The sequence below is a fragment of the Larus michahellis genome, chromosome 2 (genome assembly GCF_964199755.1).
Source record: "Larus michahellis chromosome 2, bLarMic1.1, whole genome shotgun sequence".
In the NCBI taxonomy this organism is placed as follows: domain Eukaryota; kingdom Metazoa; phylum Chordata; class Aves; order Charadriiformes; family Laridae; genus Larus; species Larus michahellis.
Window position 1 is genome coordinate 57,312,369 of NC_133897.1, and position 20,594 is coordinate 57,332,962.

The 20,594-nt window shown below is 39.1% G+C and overlaps 1 long non-coding RNA gene across 1 annotated transcript in view; it reads left to right on the top strand.

Moving 5' to 3' along the window:
* The window catches only part of LOC141739068 (uncharacterized), a 77,850-nt gene that overhangs the window by 5,144 nt on the left and 52,112 nt on the right, over positions 1-20,594 (top strand). The gene's annotated exons all lie outside the window — the stretch shown is intronic.

Below are 20,594 nucleotides of genomic sequence, written 5' to 3' on the forward strand. Positions count from 1 at the left end.
GAGTCAGGAAGACACACTCCAACTTGTTTTATTGCATAGCTAGATATAGATATTATTAGATGTAGATATCACCGATTTAGTTCAAATACAGTATTTGCCAGATACTTAATCACTAGTTTGCAAATTGTTTTCTTCTTCTTTCATACTTAAGGATATACCAGATAATCTATTTGCAAATTTGGATTCTTTCCAAATTCAGGGAAAATGCATTTGCTTAAGAATCCTTTTGCTGTGGGTGAATTTTTTTAATTCAATCTTTGTATAAATATGTCCTTCTGTTAACTTAGGGATCCCTTTAAAGCTCTTAAAAAATGAATCATATTGCACTTGTCCAAGTCTCCTGGCTTCTTGACGTGCAGATTGCATCACACTATTAAAAACTGTTTAGACATCTAAAAATAAGTTACAATGAATGACAGGTCACATTTTTGCAAGTGTGATATTAACACATGTGGAATAAAGCAAAATGCAATTTTTATTTCAGTTTACATTAGTGAAAATCAGAAATAACTGCATGCCAATTAGGCAGTACAAAAGTAATATATATAAGGTCAAAAGTAAATCCAAAATACATCTCCTTTCTTAAACACACATAATAGCTGGCTTTATGTGGTACCGTTTATGACAAATGGCATGATCATGCAGTCTTTACTCATTCAAAACACCCACTGATTACCAGAAAATCCCCATCCCTCAGATTTTTTTTTTGGCCTGAATTGTACTTATAATTGTATTTTTATGTCCTGTTGGTAATGTAAGTTTAATCTGTCTTGGAATATGGCTGATCTGGATCAGGGAAGAAAGATTTAAAATTTTCAACTTACAGTGATACCAGGGAGTCCTTATAGCAGCATTGATTCCAACTGGTGTGTGCTGCATTCACACAACAGCTTTGGTAGAATGAGCAAAAAATCAGGAGTTAATGGGAAACATATGACCAGATAGGTTGTTTTGTTTCCCAGGTTTAATATGCATATAATAAGTTTTCAGGCTGTAACATGCTGTGGATTGAAGCCTCTTGAAACAAGTTTCAGTAGCTTTCCTGCAATCTGACGTTGGTGGTTCCAGTTGTTACAAAGAACAGCTTTTTTTTTTTTTTGCCTTTTTTTTTTCCTTCACAGACAGTGAGAGGCATGCTTGAAGAAACAAATAATGAGCATGCATGTACCTAGTAATTTGCAGGACCGTATTTTTAACGGGGATCCTAAAACTGAGTTTTGGCAAAGGGCTTTTCCAGCATGGAATTCTTTTTTTCTCGGGACCAGACTGAATTTGGTTTTAACTAGCACCCTAAAAATCTTTGAAATTAGTTTCCTACTGGTAGTGCAGTGACTGTTGTAATTTGGCAGCAGACGTGTGCTCAGCAAGAGCTCTTGTACTGCACTGGTTTTACAGAGAGTGGAAAAATTGTCCTGAAAGTAACAGAGTTATCTTCTCCTTGGACTCGGAGTAGCGCGGTGCTCCATTCGCAGCAGCTGGTGTGACGACTGCTGACCATCACATCCCTACTGGTGCTGCACCCCGCTGGTCCGTAGCTTCTCCCGCAACGGCAGGGGGTCAGAGAATTCCCAGTGGGAAAGTGTGTGGTCTGTGACAAAAAGAGAAGGCTACCGAGTGGAGTACAGCAAACACGAATGTGATTTATAGTGCAGGATAACTTCTGAAAGGAGATTAGGAGAAGTGAAAAGCATTATTCATTTCAGAGCATGCTCCTTATTGCCTCGGGGAGTTAGTGTATAGCTTTACCAAAGGCCTAATGAAAGCTTTACTCAGTGACTAATTTTTTTTTTCACACCTATTTCTCTCTTTATAAATATTTTTCTCCCCACCCCTCCACTTCTTTTCATTTTGTTGAACACAGCAACACCTGCTGGCAGTGGTCCGGGAGTACTGCTGGAAAGACCCACTGATCTAACTCTTCAGACCAGCTGCCATTAAGCACTGCCAAGCCATATTAATGAGCTGCCTCTATTTTTACCCCTTCCTGCCAGAAAGGGCAATTGCTCTTGGGAAAGACTGTAGCTGGGTTTTTTTTTTTTTTATTTGCCTTTTTTTTTTTTCCTTTCTTTCTTTTTTCTGGCAGCTTCAGAATCCAGATAATCATTGTTCATTTAGTGAAGTTAGGATTTCTAACTTAAATTCTGATACCACTGATTGAGACCACATAAAACATCGGAGTAATGCCGAGCTTATCTTGCTGGCTTGCAGGCATATTTTAGGTCCCTGCTGGATCAGAAATAATTAAAGGAATGGGAGCGAGAGAGAAAGGTTAGTATTCTAGCAACCTGGCTCTTTTTTTCCCTAATTGTGGATTTTATCGTACAAACTAATAAAAAAATGGCCTGATGCCACTTCATTATTCACCTAGTGGAGACTGTGTGATTTAATGGCTATTTTGGAATCCTGAATTGCACACAACAGTATTTGTGCATCTCCAGTCCTGCTTTGAAGAGCAGTCACTAGAAAACACATTGGCACGGATTTCTGTGCAAATCAGCTGGAATCTCACTGTGTTGTACCTTATTTTACTGTAATAGCAAGAGAAGATATGCCAGAAACTTATATTTAGAAGTTTTATGTTTCTACTTTTATGTAAGTGAACCAATTAAGGCTAGTCTTGCTGTTGCTGCTAGCTCTAGTGCTTATGTGCTGTTTAGAGGGGCCAGTGATTTCAATCATAATTAGTGAGCTGGTCAAAAAATAAAGTTCATCTGAGGATAAGAACTCGGTCTAGAGGGTGGGGTAAAGAATAGCTTTCAAGTTCTCGCCTTTTTTTTGTTGTTTTAATATTAATGGCTGACACTTCTTGCAGGGGGGCAGGATAAGTATAAATGTTCTGTTTTAAGACAATCTTATATAAAGTCAATCTGACTAACAGAAGCAAGTATGTTAATTTTCTTTCTAAACTATACCTATGTCTTCTACCATGTCATTCATTGATCTTTTTTCTTGCCAACTCATGGAACAGTGAGCTGTTTCTTTAACAAGGATATTTTTATGTCCGTGTCATTTTAGCGTATGTGTTGCCATTTTATACTTAAAAAAAAAACAAGCAGGAGATACGAATACATAAGCCAGGTGACACAGATGATGGTGTTAGTGTGAGATGATATGACACAACTGTGTTCTATAATCAGAGCTTGTTCAAAACTGCATTTTGGGGGAAAACCTATTTACAAAGAGAATTTTATTGAATTTACAGGAAGTATGGGGTTAAGTTATAATTGTTGAAGGTAGTCCAAAGAACTAAAGTTGTTCACACAACTTGTTCTCTTGACAGGCGATTTTTCAGTACATACTGGAAAAGTGATTTTTTTTTTCTTGAGAAACGGTCCTGTAATGTATAAAATGTCTTGAGTGATGCTGTCTTCAAAGATATTTCCAGAGGTTATGATTAGAGTCACATCAATGATTTAAACCAAACAGGGAGGGAGCCCCACATGACATATCCTATTTGGTTCCAAGAGGGTGAAAAATGTATGGCTAAAGTTGGAGCAGCATTTAACATTTATAGGTGAATTAAAGCTATTATTCAAAGGTAGATTCCGCTAAATTAATTTGCATACTGTTGAAAACTTTGACTGTTGCACAGAAGTTGCATCAAAATCATTCCTTATGTAATTGTACTTCGATCAGCGGGGCTTTATGAAGGATATATTTGGGCCAGCTGCAAAATAACAGGGAATGGTTTTATTTCCCTGACAAGCCCTGAATTCTCTGTTCTGTGTTTCTTTTACTACAGTTAGTCAAATCACAGCACATGCAATGGTGTAAGTACAGACTCCTGTTATCTTTTAGCTTTTAGGGCCAATTCTCAGTGCTACTGAAGTTAGTGCTGACTGTGGGACCAGAAGTCAGTTGAATCAAGCTTTGATTCTGGAGGTTAATATTAACCATCGGTGGATGGAGAGAGAAACAAGAAATTGGGTCTTAGATAAAAGCTGTTCAAATGATTATTCACTGTTGTACTTCCCAAAGTAATATTGCTTGTGGATTTTCGAAAGATTTACAACTCTGTTTGCAAGAGGAGGATTGGATTCTTAGTTAATGTAAATTGGGGTAGCTCTCCTGACTTCAGAGGCTGGGTTACATCAGTAGAAGATCTGATCTAAAGTCTTGGGTTTTTTTTTTTAATATAACTTCTATGTATTAGTGTCTGCTTTTTGGCTTTTCCCTTTAAAAACAGATGCCATTTTTCATATTGTAAGTAAGGTCCAATTTCATCCTGTTTTAGCTCCCTCGATGATGGAGATACATTTTGACTATTATGTTTTGATTACTTCTAAATCTGCTGACATGTGGGAGGGAATTGAATGAAGCTCATAAGCTTGCCACTTACGTTGAGCAGAAGTCAGCAAGAGGTTACACTGGCAAATCTTCCAAGGTAGTTATCAGGCACAGGCCATTGGGAAAAGCTTCAGTGTTACACATAGACAGATATTCCCTCTCCTGAGAGTGGCCAGCAGAGAATTGTCATATGTGAAATATTGAGGACACCAACAAGTGGCTTAAAAAGGATACGTTGATCTTGTGCGTCGTTGCTGCTCTGTCCATTGTGAATCCCCTGTGGAGCAAGTCACTGTGGAAAAGGAAATACATCCTGCAGTGAAAATGGTAAGGGGAAGCCTGACTGCTTTCAACTGTTTACTGAGCAGAGTATTAGATGGGGACCCAGGAAATCTGGATTCTCTGGCTCTGCTCTTGACTGCTGGGTAAGAATACAAGTACCTCATTTCCCCATCTGCAAAATGGAAAGAATCAAGATCTGTTCTGAGATATGTGGGTTAGAAATGACAAACAAGTCCTTGCTGTTGTTTGGTTTCTCATGACCCTTTGGGATCTGAATGCAAGAAGCCATGGCGGGGGGCGGGGAAGGGGGGGGCAAGGCGTGAGATAGGGTACAGGCACCAACTGAGCTTGTCTGACATCGAGCGGAGTGTCAATGCTCCCCATGCATTCTGCCTTTCCTTGCTACCACCTTGGTACCATCTTGGCACCACCTTTCCTTGCTGTCCTTCAGTGCTGCCTTCTGAGGCACCAGTGAGCTTCTAGGAGGGGCAGTTTCTAGCCCTGCGTCACACAAGAGGATCTGCTGAGGCTCTCCCAGGAGCGAGCATGAACAAGTATCTGTGTCTTTGCTGAAAATCTCAATCCAGCATTTTTGCCATTAACCACCCAATTCTCAAGCTCCTTGATTTGACATGATGTCCAGCTAAAGCACATAATGTGCAGTGAGCAACGCCATGCTATGTTCTTACTGCCAGCACTGGTTTTCATGTTGATTATTTAAAATAATGTTTGGACTCCAATATAGACACAGGTTACCTCTGGGGGATGGGTAGGGGTTCAGTGATTATTTTCAGGGAAACAGGAAATTTCTGAGAGCATTTAACATATGAGGAGGAGAGGAGAATAAAATAAATAGTCATCATTTGTTGATGTAATGAAGCTGCCCCCCTTCTCTATGCAGACACGCGTGCTGGAGTTGACCCTGAGTTTACAGATTCAAATGTGAACCTGCCTAAGTTTTGAGAATTTATCTCAGAGTTTTCCTGAAATCTGGGGTTATAACAGTTGAGATTTGACTTGGTAGCACTGAGGTTAAACCTTTGGAACGGATATGGGGTCCTCAAATCTGGATTTAATTCACTAATCCACTTCCGTTAATTTTTCTCATGTGACTTCACATTTTATGGTTGAAATTTTATACTTGTAGTTCAGTGCAGGTGGGAGTTGTAACACATGGATGGTTAAATATCTACTTGCCTGGCGTCTTTGCCTACAGACTACACTGTGCATGAAAAACGGGCTTCAACATTGAAGCCCGTTTATCTGCGAGGACAAAATTGTACCTGCCAAGCTCAGAGGTCTCATAGAACTGATTTTAAAATGAGCTTTAATAACGCCCGCAACAGTTGGGGGAACAGAGGGTTGATAGGCAGCAGTGATGGCCAGTTGCCTAGTATATCAGTTCCTCTTCAATAACTTTTGTATGCCAACTATGAACTTATGAACAGTTATTTTCTTTATTCATTGTCTGCTTATTGGTGTCATGCCCTCGTGATGACTCCTGCTAAAAGGGGTGACATAAGGTAGCTCAGAATAAAGTTTTTGTGTTCAAACAGGGCTCATCTGTGTGTCCATGCACACAATTTTTAATTGCTCCTTTGAAGCTGCCCATTGAGGGACAGTAACCAAGCATCTAGGAAGTATAAAACCAACAAAGAAGTGTTCAGATGTCTCTCATGAAGCAGATTCTTTTTGAGGGGTTAGTTCTGGTTCTTTTTTTTCCCCCTTAAACTGAATTTAGCTCCTGTGATCAGAGCCAAATTGACAGCTTTCAACAATAATGTAATCTGCTTGCTCACAGGAGAGGTGCAGCAAGGACAGCCACAGGACAGCCTCCCTCACCCGTGTTCTTGGGTGCACAGATACTAGCTCATGCCCTCAGTCCAACGAGTTCTTGGGATGCTCAGCAGAGCTGCCTGCTGTAGTGTCTTGCTTTGAGTGGGAGCTGAACTGAAAGAAGTGAATCCTTTCATACAAATCAGCAAATAGCCAATCTGGAAGTGACATTCAGGGCAGTGTTCCCAAAGGGTATCTGCAGCCAAGGGAGAGAGGGGTCTCGGAGGTATCATTTAGAGGTCTCCAAACTTATAAATTTGATGTGCAGTCGCAGTCCAAAAAGCCAACAAAATGCCGTATGTTGTCAGGAAGAGTGTTGAGAGTAAGACAGAGGGCACCATTTTGCCATTATGTAAAGCGCTGGTTCACCCACAAGGTGGGTGTTGTGTGCAGTTTTGGTCTCTGCATCTCAAGAAGGGCATAGTAGAGTTAGAGAAGAGCCACTGAAAGGATTAAAGTTGTGGAGCAGCTCCTTAATAGGAAGAAATTGAAAGGCAAAGACTCTTCAGCTTGGAGAAGAGAAGGCTGAGAGAAGAAAATCATGAAGATGGCAGATAAGGCGAATGCCGAACTGTTATCCACCAAATCCTGCAGTACTAGGGGGAACTCGTTGAAACTAGTAGGAGAAGATTTAAAACAGATACAGTGCTTACACAATGGAGACTGAGCTTCTGGGATTTGTTGCCACAGGAGGCTGTGGAAGCAGACAGTATCAGAAAACTCAAAAAGGTCCATAAAAAACGACCAGAGGGAATAGGCAGGGACATATCCTTTAACATCCTTAATACAAAAATTGCGGATGCTGGGGAGTTTGAAGGGACAGGCTCGCGGAAAGCGGCCAGGCTCACATTCTCTCTCCAAATAGCATCTACTGTTGCCACTGTTGGAATGAGAAAAGGGGGTTAGATGGACCACCAGCGGGACCCTGCAGGGAGTTTCTCATGTCCTTACGCGGCAGTGAGGCGCTCCTGTCTCCATGCTGTGGAAAGAAGAAAGCTCCTGAAGGTGATTCAGAGCAAGACCTAACTGTTCCTGCCCTGAATCACCCTCAGAAAAGCCTATCTCTCGCCATCAATTTCAAAGGAAATCTGCCCTAGACAGAAGTTACTCTTGTGAATAACCACATTAGTCACAATTGACACAAGTTGGGTTTGAACTGCAGATCTAGAGCTGAAAAAAGTGTCATATACAAAAAACAGACCCCTCACAGTCACTTTGGTGAGTGTTTCTAAGAGCAAAACCACTGTATCAGAGCTCAGTATTATTATAATGATTATTGGTTAACTTTGATCACAAGCAATTGGAAACATTTCCTCAGCCAGTGATGTTGAAGCAGTACGTCAAGTTTTGGTTAAGATGAAAAGTTAAGAAAACATCTTTTGTATACGTTAGACTGCTTTCTCATAGTCTCAAAGCTGAATCACTGGGAAAGACTGCCTCTGCTGTCTAGCTGCAAAGCTGTTCTGAATTGCCCAGGTATGGCCGGATGTCCTAACATTTATGGGAAGTCTGCTGCATGTCACCGTCTGGAAACGGAAGCAGACTGCAAGGCTGGAATTGCAGGATGACATCTGACTCAGAAAGAAGGGTGAAAGTCAGGGGGTGATTCTTTTCTGTAAAACTATCCCAGTAGCTTCCTTTGAGCACTCCAGCTCACAGAAATGAAATAACTGCTTAAATGACACTTTTGTATTTCATTACCTGATCTCTACGTAAAATGAGCTATTTATACATGCAAATATAGACATTTTTGGATATACATTACTAGAGTTACAGGTGTTGTGAGACATTTTCAGGCATCTGCTGAAAATCTGCTCACTCTAGAAAAAAAAATTATTCAAGAATAGGGTAAAATACAGCAAGAACCGCACAGAATCTAAACTTGTCTTTTAAATGTGTTCTAACTGTGAAGTTAAGTATAAGGGATATAATGACTGATCACTGATAGCATGAATACTTGGTATTCAGGTAGTATGTAGATCTTTTCAGAAATCAAATGATTAATCACCACTGTATCCTTTGAAATAGGTATGCTTCTTTTTTAAACTTGGAAGCTACGAGGCGGGAGCTTACTCACAGGGCTTAATTCACTGTCCAGGGCTACCAAAGAAATCTGTGCTCAGGATGGAAATGGGAACCTGCCATGGTTCCCAAGCTTTTCTCCCTACTTGCTAAAATATGTTGCTACCTACTTATGAACTGTAAAACCATTCCAAGCGGCACAAAGCCTCCAACAGAAAATGTTTAGGATACAGTTAACTGGTCTGTGGTTGACCATTTCAGTATCTGTAGTACTCCTCAGCTCATCTTCTGGCTGAGTTTCCAGATATTACCATTGGGACCATTATTCACTGATTCAGTTTAGAAAATTCTTTTTGTTTCCCTCACAAGATGTCTTTGTGAAAATGAGAAGCACAATGTTATTAGTGTTTAGACAAGTAAATGGTTAGTTTGCACACTCTATCTTTTGTTTAATTAATGTTCAAAAAGGGCATTTGAATTGTCCCAGCTCAGAGAACTTTTTAGTAATGTGATGTCAAACCTCTGCAGCTCCCATTGGAAACAGTTTTCTTAGCGCTTGTGGGACAGAGAAGTCGAAAGTTGTGTCATATGCCCTTTTTATTATCAGTGCAAAAGCTGTCCACCTCACATGAAAAAGGTAACATGACAGAAAGAGTCCAAAGTATCTGACCTTCTCTCAGGGTACCTCATAGTTACATACAGGGCTGCACGATGCAAATGCTGTTACTCTACAGGGGTAAGAATTCAATTTACACTGGCGGTGCTTTCACAAGATCATTTCAGTTCAGTTGGTAAATATTTCCAGGTGGCCAAGTCTAATTTTAGGGAGAGCAAATTTGCAAAGATTAAATAGCAGGGAGGATTGCAATAAGTCTCTATCAATTTGAAAAAAGAAAATGTAATTAAACACAGCATTCTTCCAGAGATTAACCGGAGGCTTGGCATTCTACATTCCACGTCTAACTTTTTTGTATTGTTGCTGTTAAAATCCATGGCCCAAAGATACATAAATTCCCTTTGTAAGGATATTCTGGAATTAGCAATGAAGAAAAAAGTTACTGTAATACCAGCAGATGCAGCAAATGGGAATCATGCAGTTTTATGTTGGAAAGGCCATTGGGGTAGGTTTTGACCAGTTTTGAGTTTGTGTGTGTGTGCATTTAATGAATAGAGAAAGGCAAGAGCTTGCTGTAGGCCAGCTGAAACATCTTGCAACTGTAAAACGAAGCAGAAGAGTTAAAATGGTGGCTCCCATTCAAATGTTCCACCAGAAGCATCCTTCCAGTTTCAAGGGCCCTTTGTGCCGTCAGATGCTGTTAGCCCCTTGTTAGTCATTGCAAGAGAAAAAAAACCTCAACAACACACAACTAAGTTTGGTCAGTTTTCTCAGCTGCTGTTGATGTCACCCCTTGCCCACTAAGAGTAAGTTACTGTAATAATCCTTCCCTTTTATTAATCATAACTTTGTAGAAAGCAAGAACTGGGTGACATCATTGTTGAAGAGGACTGGCTAACTCATGCCCCGCTTTAGTCAGCTTTGCTATAACATCTCTTGCGTGTCATATGAAAGTAATTACCAGCTCTCACTTTCCATGTCTGACCAATCATCCCCTTTTTTCCTCTTTATGAGGCTACAGGCCTCTGCCTATTTCAAACACCTGCTGAAGGTGTAATTTATTTAGAGATGAAAGGGAGTATCTTTAACTGGAAGCTGGCACATTCCAGGGGATCCTCACAGGATGAAGTCACTTGCCATATAAAACATTAGCGGTATTTATCATAGCGAAAGCATCATCTTCCATAGTATAACAGTAATGCGCTTCAGATACAGGCTATCAGCATACTCTGAATGTCATTTCAGCATTAGTACATTCCGCTGTGTATTTTCTGCTCTGCTTTTGTTTTGGATAACATAAAATGTTTGTCTGCTTGCACATCTATCTAGATAAAAAGGCAAATAAGCCAGAGATCAAGGGCATTTTTTTTCATTGTTAATTTTTTGAAGGATATTTAATTAGTTATCTGCTAAGAAGCCAATGTCTTTCTAGTCTTGCTGACCTATTGCCTAAGGCCAAGGAAGAGATAGACTCTACCCTTCACTTGAAACTCCACGTTTCAATCATTTTGAGGCCAAAAAATACCTCTTACTTCAAGAGAAGCGCAGTTGAGAAGAGGAATTTAGACAATAAGGGAGGGTTATTCATTAGAGCAGGTGATTCATTCACACGGAGGAAGGAAATACGGACAGGACTTTGATTAGACAGCCTTCATCTGTTAAGGGTCAGGGAAAAGAGCAACGAAGTAGCCATGACTGAATGAATGGGAAGGACTAGGCAGAGAGGTCAAACATAGAGGTAGATGAATTTTGACAAAACACCTGGCAAACTGAGATGAATATTTCCATAGGTTTTGTGGTTTTTTCCATATTGTCTGTTAAAATAGGTACATTTCCTTTTGGACAGAATAGATTATTGCAGAGATTGGTCACAAATTTGCATTTTTCTCTAAAGATCTAATTTAATTTCTGTTACAGTCAGTAGCAAAATTCTCTGACTTCAGCTGAAGTCTTGGGTTGTGCTTGCTATGGTCAACAGTCATTTCTAGCTCTTCAACTTTGTGGTGATTGAGCTTATGTGAAATAATTGTGATGGTCTCTCCCTTTCCTAAGCTGGGTAGTTCCTCAAGAAAACATCACAACATGATATAATTGCAGAATAATAGATTTAACACTGTATGATCCAACCTTACCTCCAGCAAGATAAAAGATGTAGAATTTCACTCACTAATACCTACATTCCCATATCTCCAATGTGACCAGGTGCTGATTTTCACAAATATGGCCATTCTTGATAACAAAGATCCTAAGGACCTGCATAAAGATTTCCTAAATTCATATAAAAATCATTTGTTGAATATGAATTAAAAAAATAGAGAATGAGACAGAGACCTTCATAAATTACTTGTGTGAATGATTGCTATTATTAGTAGGCAAGTGCACTTTAGTTCCAGTTTAAATTTAGTTAACATCAGCTTCCAATCACTCTACACTTTCATGTGTTTGTCTGCTAGTTAGAGATGTTTTTACCGTCCGATACCTTCCCTTATGTAGGGTTTTGGAAACCGTCATCAAAATTGTATCTTAACGTTCTCTTTCAAAGGTTAATTGTTTGAGCTTCATAAGTTTATCACTGATGAATAGTCCTCCCAGGTTAAGTCATTCTTGTATTTTTCCTGAAACCTTTCTGATTTTGTGCCTCTGCTTCAAAACCTCTCTTTTTTTTTTTTTTTAAAGTGTAGTTTCACAGACTGGAGAAACACCAGTTTCTTTACTCCTTTGCAATACAATACAAACAGCTTTGCTCATTTCATTTATTTACTGTGACCTCTTAATTTTTTCCCCTGGGGTAAAATGCCACATCCCGTGAGTATGACATCTATTCTCTGTTGGAAGATGTATCGCATTGCTCTCCACAGTACTAAGACACCTGTAACGCACTAGAGCAGAACTGATGTTAGGTCAGCATGTAAGACAGGTCACCTATATAGATCACTGTCATGTGAGCAGTCTGCGTAGGTGATCTACTATTATTACTATTACTGTGGCACTAAACTTTAATTACCTTTAGCCGTTACCAGTAATGATTTAATATTATATTCCATGTTATGTATTCAAATTGCTATACTAAGTAATACTGAGGCACTGGAAGGTTCGGTGGAGTTAAAATGAAGTGCCCTATTCTATGCAGTTTCTCATGAATAGTTAAGTTTACCAACCAATTGTTAGTTGGACACCCACTTAATATCTACTATGTTGATTTTACTACATTGATTTTGGATTCCAAATTCTTAGTGGTATTCTGTGAAACCATGCAGATTGGTATTATTTATGTTTTCACTCTTTAATTTTTTTACTGAAGGAATGCAGAATCTTTTGCCCTGTTCAGCATCAAAGTGCCCAATATGCAATAATGACTCTCATCCTTTGTACCTGTTTTAAACTTAGGAAAAGGCAGTTTCACTTAACTGGATCTTTAAGAGTCAGATAGAGTGTAATGAGACTAAGTCTTTTTTCTAATAATCTGAATTTTCTCTTTATTTTATAAATATTAAAAACCAACACTCAGGTGATAACAGGGCGCTGAAGTCAACTCCTTTAAAATTGCTTGGAAAAATGCATTTGACCTGGGAATGGTTAACATAAATACATTATGGCGAACAACATCTGTATTTATTGCTAAACTAGAAAGTAATCCATTATCAAACATGCATGTAGTCTCCCATTTTCTTTTTTTTTTAACAGAAAAATACAGAACAGAAATATTTATCATGCATGTTTCCCCTCTTTCTGCCATTATTGCTCATAGAAAAATTCCAAATAGAATTTGAACTGATGTATTGCTGGTGTTTCTTTTCTATTTGATTTATGAACTAGTTGGGACAAGAAGTATTTATTTTTGCAATTAACACCTATTGATCATGGAATTTCATAATACTTTTAGCTTCCCTTACCAATTATTTGCATTTCTCTGTGTCCAATTTATATTCATTGAAATAGCACGCTGTTCAATATTTCAGCAGAATCTGTGGTTTTAATAGGTACTAAGGGCTTTAGGAAAAAAAGAAAATCATAACACTAAAGAACACCTATAAAATAAGGTGATTTATAGGAATACACATTACTATAGATAAGAACCACTTAACCTCATGTCAGCTGATCATGCTTAATCTTCCAGTCTGCTTAGATTTGCCATAAATTGCCATAATGTTTAAATGTCAGTCCTACTCAAGACTGTCTGGTTCATATTTAACATCATGTTATTTGTTATATATGCCATTTTGCCTAATTTTCTACTCCAGTCTGCCTTGAAATATGCTATAACCTTTAAGAAGAAGTTGTCCATTTCAAGTTTGGACAGCGTTACTGGAGGAATGCAGGGAACTTGCACTGCTTCTGCCTGTAATGTACTTTGTTCTGTGCATAAAGGGGATTTTGGTCTCCAGGCCATTAATCTGACCTTTCATGAATATTAAACTCACAGCCAAAAAAGTTTAGCCTAGGAAATAAAGAATTCTGTATCCATTTCAAATCTCAAGGAAAATATAGGCAATCAGAAGTTGGCAGAATTGCCCAGCTTAGAATTTGGTTGGAATCACTTAACATGCTTATTCAAAAAATGCAACGTGCCTAGATTTGATAACTTGCCCCTGTATGACCTCACTCCAGGATTTGCATTCTTTCACACGATATACTTGAATGCATATCAGCATCATGCTGCAAAATATAATGCACCAACAAGCAACATTATATAACTTAAGTTGTAAGAAATTTTATTTTCTCTAGTATTTGCTTGATTACGTGAGTTTCTGTATGTTCATATATGATTACATCTGCATACATATATATACACATGACTAGGTGAGTATGACTTTTTGTGTGTGTGAAGCCAAGTGCTTCACCAGCCAAGTGTTAGGAAGTAACAGAAATGAGGGTTTCTTTTCAAGCACATCTACGTGGATGGTCCTGTGGGGTTTTGGGGTTGCATGTCAATTAATGGTTATTAAGCACAGTTTCTTTGGCTTATGTATGCACCACAGATGCCGTATCTCATTCCTTCAGACCAAACAGCAAGGTTAGTGAGTCTGCCCAAAGAGCATTCTGCATCTTCCTAATGGTTGTGATAGTAGGGCAGAGCAGTAAGAAACACTGCATTGTAGCATTCAAGTAGATGAGGCCCACTGTTGATTTCTTAATTTCATGTAGTCATATAGTTATAGATGACTGAGACTGCCTTTTTTCACATGAAGGTGCTCCAGGCTGGCACAGCAGCCATCGGTTTGTATGGTGTCTTGCTAAGTGTTTTCTTGTCACTTTTCTTGTGAAACCCACCGTGTCAAGGGCTTTGTGTCTTCTTTCAGTTTCAGACTGTGACATTCATTATTTCATTATTATATCATGATTATTTTTGAGGGAGTAGCTCTTCAGGAGTCTCTTCTCCTGAGATTCTTCTTTGAAAATAGCTTTCTGCTCTTCTTGAAACTAGGCTCTCTTTTTGTGCTACAAAGCAGAGATTGCACAGTAGGAACATCATGCTTCTTAGACCTCACAGTGCGATCAACTCCTGACACCTCAGGCAGGAAAACGCACAGGCCACAGGAAAGACTAGACATGGGTCGCCATCCCTCATGCCAGTCAAGAAGGGGTCAAGGGAATTCTGAGTTTATCAGAGGCAATGATGCTAAGCATGGCTGTCACCATGGGTCTGTGAGATCCACCAGCTGTGGTCACACCCCATGTATTTCCATTTCAGTGGTTGTGTGCGCAGTGCCATCAAATGTGGCATGTTTCGTGCTGTGTAATAGACAGATGACTCCTCCATCTGCTAAACTAACCATTTTGACCCATCTCTTTCAGGGCAGAATTCTCTAACTCCAGTGAATTTGTAATGCTTGCCAAGCTGGTTATCACTCCTGACTGGCATCTTTCTTCTTGGATATTTCTTCTTAGTATGTAAGATTTACAGTCTCTTCTGATGACAGCTCAGATTGCCAGTAATATAAATATCATTGTAACCATCATCTCTGGCCTTTGTAGATGCCTTTCAAAGGTTTTTTCTTGTAGTCCTTTGTTAGTTCTAACTATTCATAGGTCCCATTTTCAACCATCATTGCATCATATTCTCCTGGAGTTCCTGAAGACTTTAATTAAAATGTCTCATTTTCCAGATTTTGTTGCTGTGAAAATCACTGGGAAAGAAGTTCTACTCACTCTAAAGGAGAAGATGATTTGGAAATACCAAAAGTTCTCCGTACTGTGTTCTGGGACATCACTGATCTTTAAAGCACAAGTCCTCTTAAAGTTCCTAGTAATTTCTGGTATAGCATCATATCATATGTTTTACTGAAATACAAACTGTCTTACATTCCTAGGAAATTGCTGTTAATATCAAAGAAAGATTTGTGGATGTTCTGGCACAAAGCACCTCTGATGAAACCATGTCCGCTTTTTGTCTGTTTAATAGTCAGCTGCATGTAGCTGCATGCCCTCAATTATTCTTTTCTTTAAAATACTCCTGAGATCAGTCAAATGCCCTTTTTTGCCTGGATCGCACTTCCCTCCGTTATCTCTGGCAGCCACATTCAAAATTTGCCAGTAATTCAGTGCTCCCACAGCTTGACAGATTTACTAACAGATTGTTACCAGGCTTACTGCTTAACAGGCCAATTTAAAAAAAAAAAAAAATTGGGGTGGTGGTTACCTTGTGATTTGAGCATGCTTAGCTGTTTCAGTTTTGTTTTTACTTCAGATGCGTCCATTACAAATTCTTAATTACATTCACTCTATAACCTAACCTTTTATGCTCAACAGCTGCATCTCTGCTGAAAACTGAGGCAACACACTCATTTTTGGAGCCATATCTTGAGTCTTGAGTCCTATTCCACCCTTTTTGCACAACAATAATTCTTGTTATTTTATTACTTGTATTGAACAAAGGACCTTTTTCTGTTTGCTTTAAGAAAAGTCAGGAAATCCATGAAGTCTGTGTGAATCAATGTAACTTTTGGCAATTTTCAGTCTTCTTGACCTCCGAAATGCAGTCTCATTCACGCATATTTAGTTTCTTTTCTATAAAAACATCTCTATATAATCCTAGTTTTCTTCTGGTATCCTTGTCCACCCAGTTAGATCTGGAGCCTTTGTCAGATGTCTTTTTGTCTTTTGTGGGATACAAGTCCATGGTTAAAGAAAAGTAAGTTTTATATCTATTGGAGTCCTCAGGATTGGCAGAAATGGGTAAGGCATGAAAGCTGTTAGAATTTTTTAGAAATTTCCCAAGTTGCAACAGAATAAAAAAATCAAACTGAAGGTTCAAAAGAATAAAGAGCTGGATAAAATATTCAGTTTATGGCATTTTCTATCTAATTCAACCATTTTTATTTTTTCTAGATGTTCATACTATTATTATTTGAGAATGTCATTTGAAGAGTGTTTCAAAACGCGTTTGTCAATTTCTGAATGATTGGCACTTCCACTGGGACAGAAATTGCAGGTGCTTTTTCCGTCTTTGTTTCCCAGTAAAGAAGTTCAGGAAAACTGCCCTTTTCTACTAAGCTGCAGTTTAGACAAATCAACGTTTTTTGTCTCAAAAAAACTTGCATATAACCAAAAATTTTCCATCCAAATAATTTCATCTGAGTTTTATTCCCCAGAGCTGCACTATAATGCAGCGTCATATTAAGCCACTACCTTCTGCCACTTGGCTGTCCCTTTCATTTGACAAGATGCAAGTTCATTATATGCTGTAGTATTCTGATTCGGAGGGATTTAATCATACAAACTACGATATAAAAAGCGTAGCAATTTGCCTTCTGGCAGTCCCACCGTTCTGTATGGTATCCAGTTAAAGTGATATGGATTGGGCAGCCTTAGATGAAAGGTATCTGCGTGAATGGAGGAGGCTGATGCTCTGACTCTTGACAGAACATGTACCAGTATGTCAGAAGCCGAAAGGATTAATACTGGGATAGAGATAATGTCTTTGGGAGATAAGGAAGACGAAATATCTGCCCAGTTGCAGTTATTAAGGTTCCCAGCTAAAGGCGCGTTCTACAAATGATCCTCTTCAGTCTTGCCTCTGTGACTAGTTCTTACTTGACAATTGCGTCCCACTGATGTAACTTTCCATCACAGTTCTACTTGCATGGTACCCTTCCCAAAGCCTTTCTGCACAGCAAAGGTGTGATGTTTAGAAGTTGTCACCCTTCACTTCTGAGTCAATTGTACCCAACTAGCGGGAAAAAGACTGTGCAGTCAGAGAAGTGCATAATACTCGGTTTCATTTGTGATTGTAGAAGGATCAGCCGGCTTCAAAACTGTCTTTTTAACTTCCACAAGTCTGAGTGCGTTTCTAACATTTGTCTTCTTGCTTTCGCCTTTTGCACTGTAGACAAAAGAAACCGTGTGTACCTCAGTGAAATTTAAAATGTGTCCGGTCTTTGCATGCTCCATAGATCAGTGATCAACACAGTGCAGAAGTTCTTACACACTGTGGAGTCAACATGCCTTACTGATCGTGAACTGAGTACATTGTGCACTATAATAGGGTTCTTCTTTTCAGAACTTCTCAATGGAAGCTGGAAGCCTCCTGAGAAAAGCAGCTTAGCAGATAGAGCACCCTCTTTTTTAACCATTGTTCAACTCCTAAATAAAATTCATTTATAGCTTTTGCTTCCCGACAGACAGTAATTTGTATCTTGAAACCTAAGACTGCTAACATAATTTGCACAACTTGACCATTGCTGGTCAGGAAAGTCTCGAGTGTGAACTCGCACAGAGGCTGAATTATCTCTGGTCCCACGAGAAATAGTCCCTCCAGGTCACGGTCGAGGTCATTATTAGAGTGTTTTCTAAAGGCTTGTCAGTATTCGGAGCATATTGTTTGCTTGTTCTTGGGGAATTTAACCCTGCAAAGTGCTGAGCGCTTCTGATAGGTACTGAGCACCATCAACTTTCATTGGGATTAAGATAAAATTGAGGACACTCAATCTGTCTTGAAAACGTTTAGTATTTCGTGAGATTGAACCCTGACCGACTTTTTCTTTTTCACTTTAGAGTCCCTAAAGAATCTTAAATTTAATTACCAAAATCCTGCTGAAGCTCAGGCAGAGTGGACACTAGTGCATGCCAATGGTATTTAAAACTGTCTGTCAATGGAGTATTGAATTGCTCAACCTGGGTTTTAATAGCTTTTTCTAAATCAGAAAAAATATATTATTTAAATCCCATGTAATGTAAATGTAATTAAAATGTACTTTTAATGCAAGACAGTGCATGCAGAAATTGTTGGATATCTCTCCTGTACTTAGGGCAAAAAAAAGACACTGGACTTAGGAGCTCTTTTTAAAAGTCTAGTGAGGGCTTAACATTTCTCTATGCACTCCTTGAAATCAGAGATAACCAAATGATGAGATAAGTGGATAGCTCTTTTTTTGTTGTTTTTAATTCAGTGAAGGCCTCCCAGTGCATATTCCTGTTGGAGCTGACGAATAGCTCCTTTGGGATGCTGTAAGCTCCACTCAATGTATTTATGGAATACCTTCCATTTACACAGACCACATATTTCTTGATCAGCCCATAAGGATCAGGGAAGAGAAAAAGAAGCAGTAGGCTTCTTTTTTTTCCACTTCTGGACAGTTGTTTTATGCTCTGTTTTATGATTGTGGCAAACTGAAACTGCTGGGATTCGGCCTGGCCTTAACCCTAGAAGATAACATCTTCCCAAACCCTAAAGCCATCCAGTTAAAGGGCCTATTAGCCATTACTTTTCCTTTTTAGATTAAACAGACACACTATATGAGGAAGACTTACTGGGAATGAATAGGAAGAAAGGCCTTCTTTTAGTTGAGCACACAAAACACAAGCGGTTTTGATGCACTGTCTTTTTCAGCTATATCTTTAACATAGCTTCAAATTCTTTATTTTCATTACACGACCACTGGCAGCAGATCAGTGCACTGCAATGACACCTTTAGATCTTTGTAGTACATACACAGCTCATGTGAGTTGGCCCAGGGTTGCCCTTCTTCTGTATGGTCTTCTCTAGCTTTTTCAGACCTGCCTGAAGGCTGAAATACAGTGGCTGTAGTACTACTGATGGGGAAAAATGAAAAGGAGATGAATTACAGGCAGTAAGTAACACATGCTTCCATCGTGAACGCCCCTCCTGTAAGTGAGTGGGAGGAGAATCTGATTCACACACTCCAAGCTAAATGGATTGCAAGTTTTGAGGTAAAGAAGAAATCATCCCCTAGTTCAGAGTAGTGGATGGTGGGATTTTTTTTTTGTTTGCCTTCTTCCCGCAAAATTCATGCTTTATTTCTTAAAATCATTCTACCCTAAAATGATGATAGTCCCCAGTACTTAGATGCTGATGATGCTTGATGCTGTGTTCTTTCTACGGCACGTTACAGTTCTGGATGCTCATTATTATTCATCATCTTTCTTAATTGTGTTACATAGGAACTGTTTTATGGCCTTGACATGTGGAGTAGATGTTCTATGCACTGTTTGCAATTAAACATCTAATTCATAGTAGCCTACAGTGTGAGGAACGGCTCACAGATGGTTCCAGATGGTCCTTTCCAGTTCTGTGTTCTCACGTTTCTGTTACAGTTGAAGGGTAGCAGCAGCAAAAGGTAACTGGCAGTCTCTGTAACCTCTTCTGTGGATTTGCAGTGCTCTTTGATCTCCATTTCCTTTGAAAGAAAGAAGGAAAAATATGTTACTTGAAATTAAATGCAGAAATGAAGGGTGAAATACCAGGTTAAAAAGAAATAGTATGGGAAATTGTTTTGACATAGTTGCTTAGAAGGTTCTCACTACTGTATTTTTATCATTTTGCTTTGCATAGCCGTGCTTCACTCTGGCTACCAAATCAAGAGCTCAACAAATGTTTTCATCCTTCAAACATCTAAGACCAACATATTGCCTCTTCTCTGGTATTAGCAGATTTAAGTTGCATTGACCTATGCACAGGAAAGCGTCAACATTTTCCAAAACAATACAAATGCATGTCTATATCTATGTCTTTATCTGTATCTGTATCTTGCTAATAACTTGCATATGAGACACTCTGTATCTTGCAAAACAGACATATGACATTTTTGCTGCTGCATAAATACTCCACGCTGATGTGCCCGCATGCTTTACGTAACACACACACATGCACTCTGACGCAGAGGAATGAAGCAACATGGCAGGGGGAAACCTCAGACCAAAGGGGGTCACTGAAATGCAGAAGTGGGAGAACAACAGATCCGCTACAGGAAAGCTCCCAGACCTTCTCTGCAACAAGTTAACTCATGCACAATTACAAAAATAATCCATTACACTGAGCGTACAGCTTGTCCATGTTGGACAGTCACATGCAAAATATATCCTAGTTAGCAAGGCCAGGGTAGTACTGAGGGGTTCTTTTTCTACGTAGTGCGTAACACTGAGTTTCATGCTCCTTTAGTCATTAGTTATGGGGATAAGGATCCAATTAAGCCCATATATGTTTGAAAGTTCCCACTTAGGGAAGTTCATACGTCTGTTTCTGTGACTGTGTCTGTAATTGTGACTCTTTGTATTAGAGTTGGGCCTGAACAAAACCCTAAATCCAGAATTA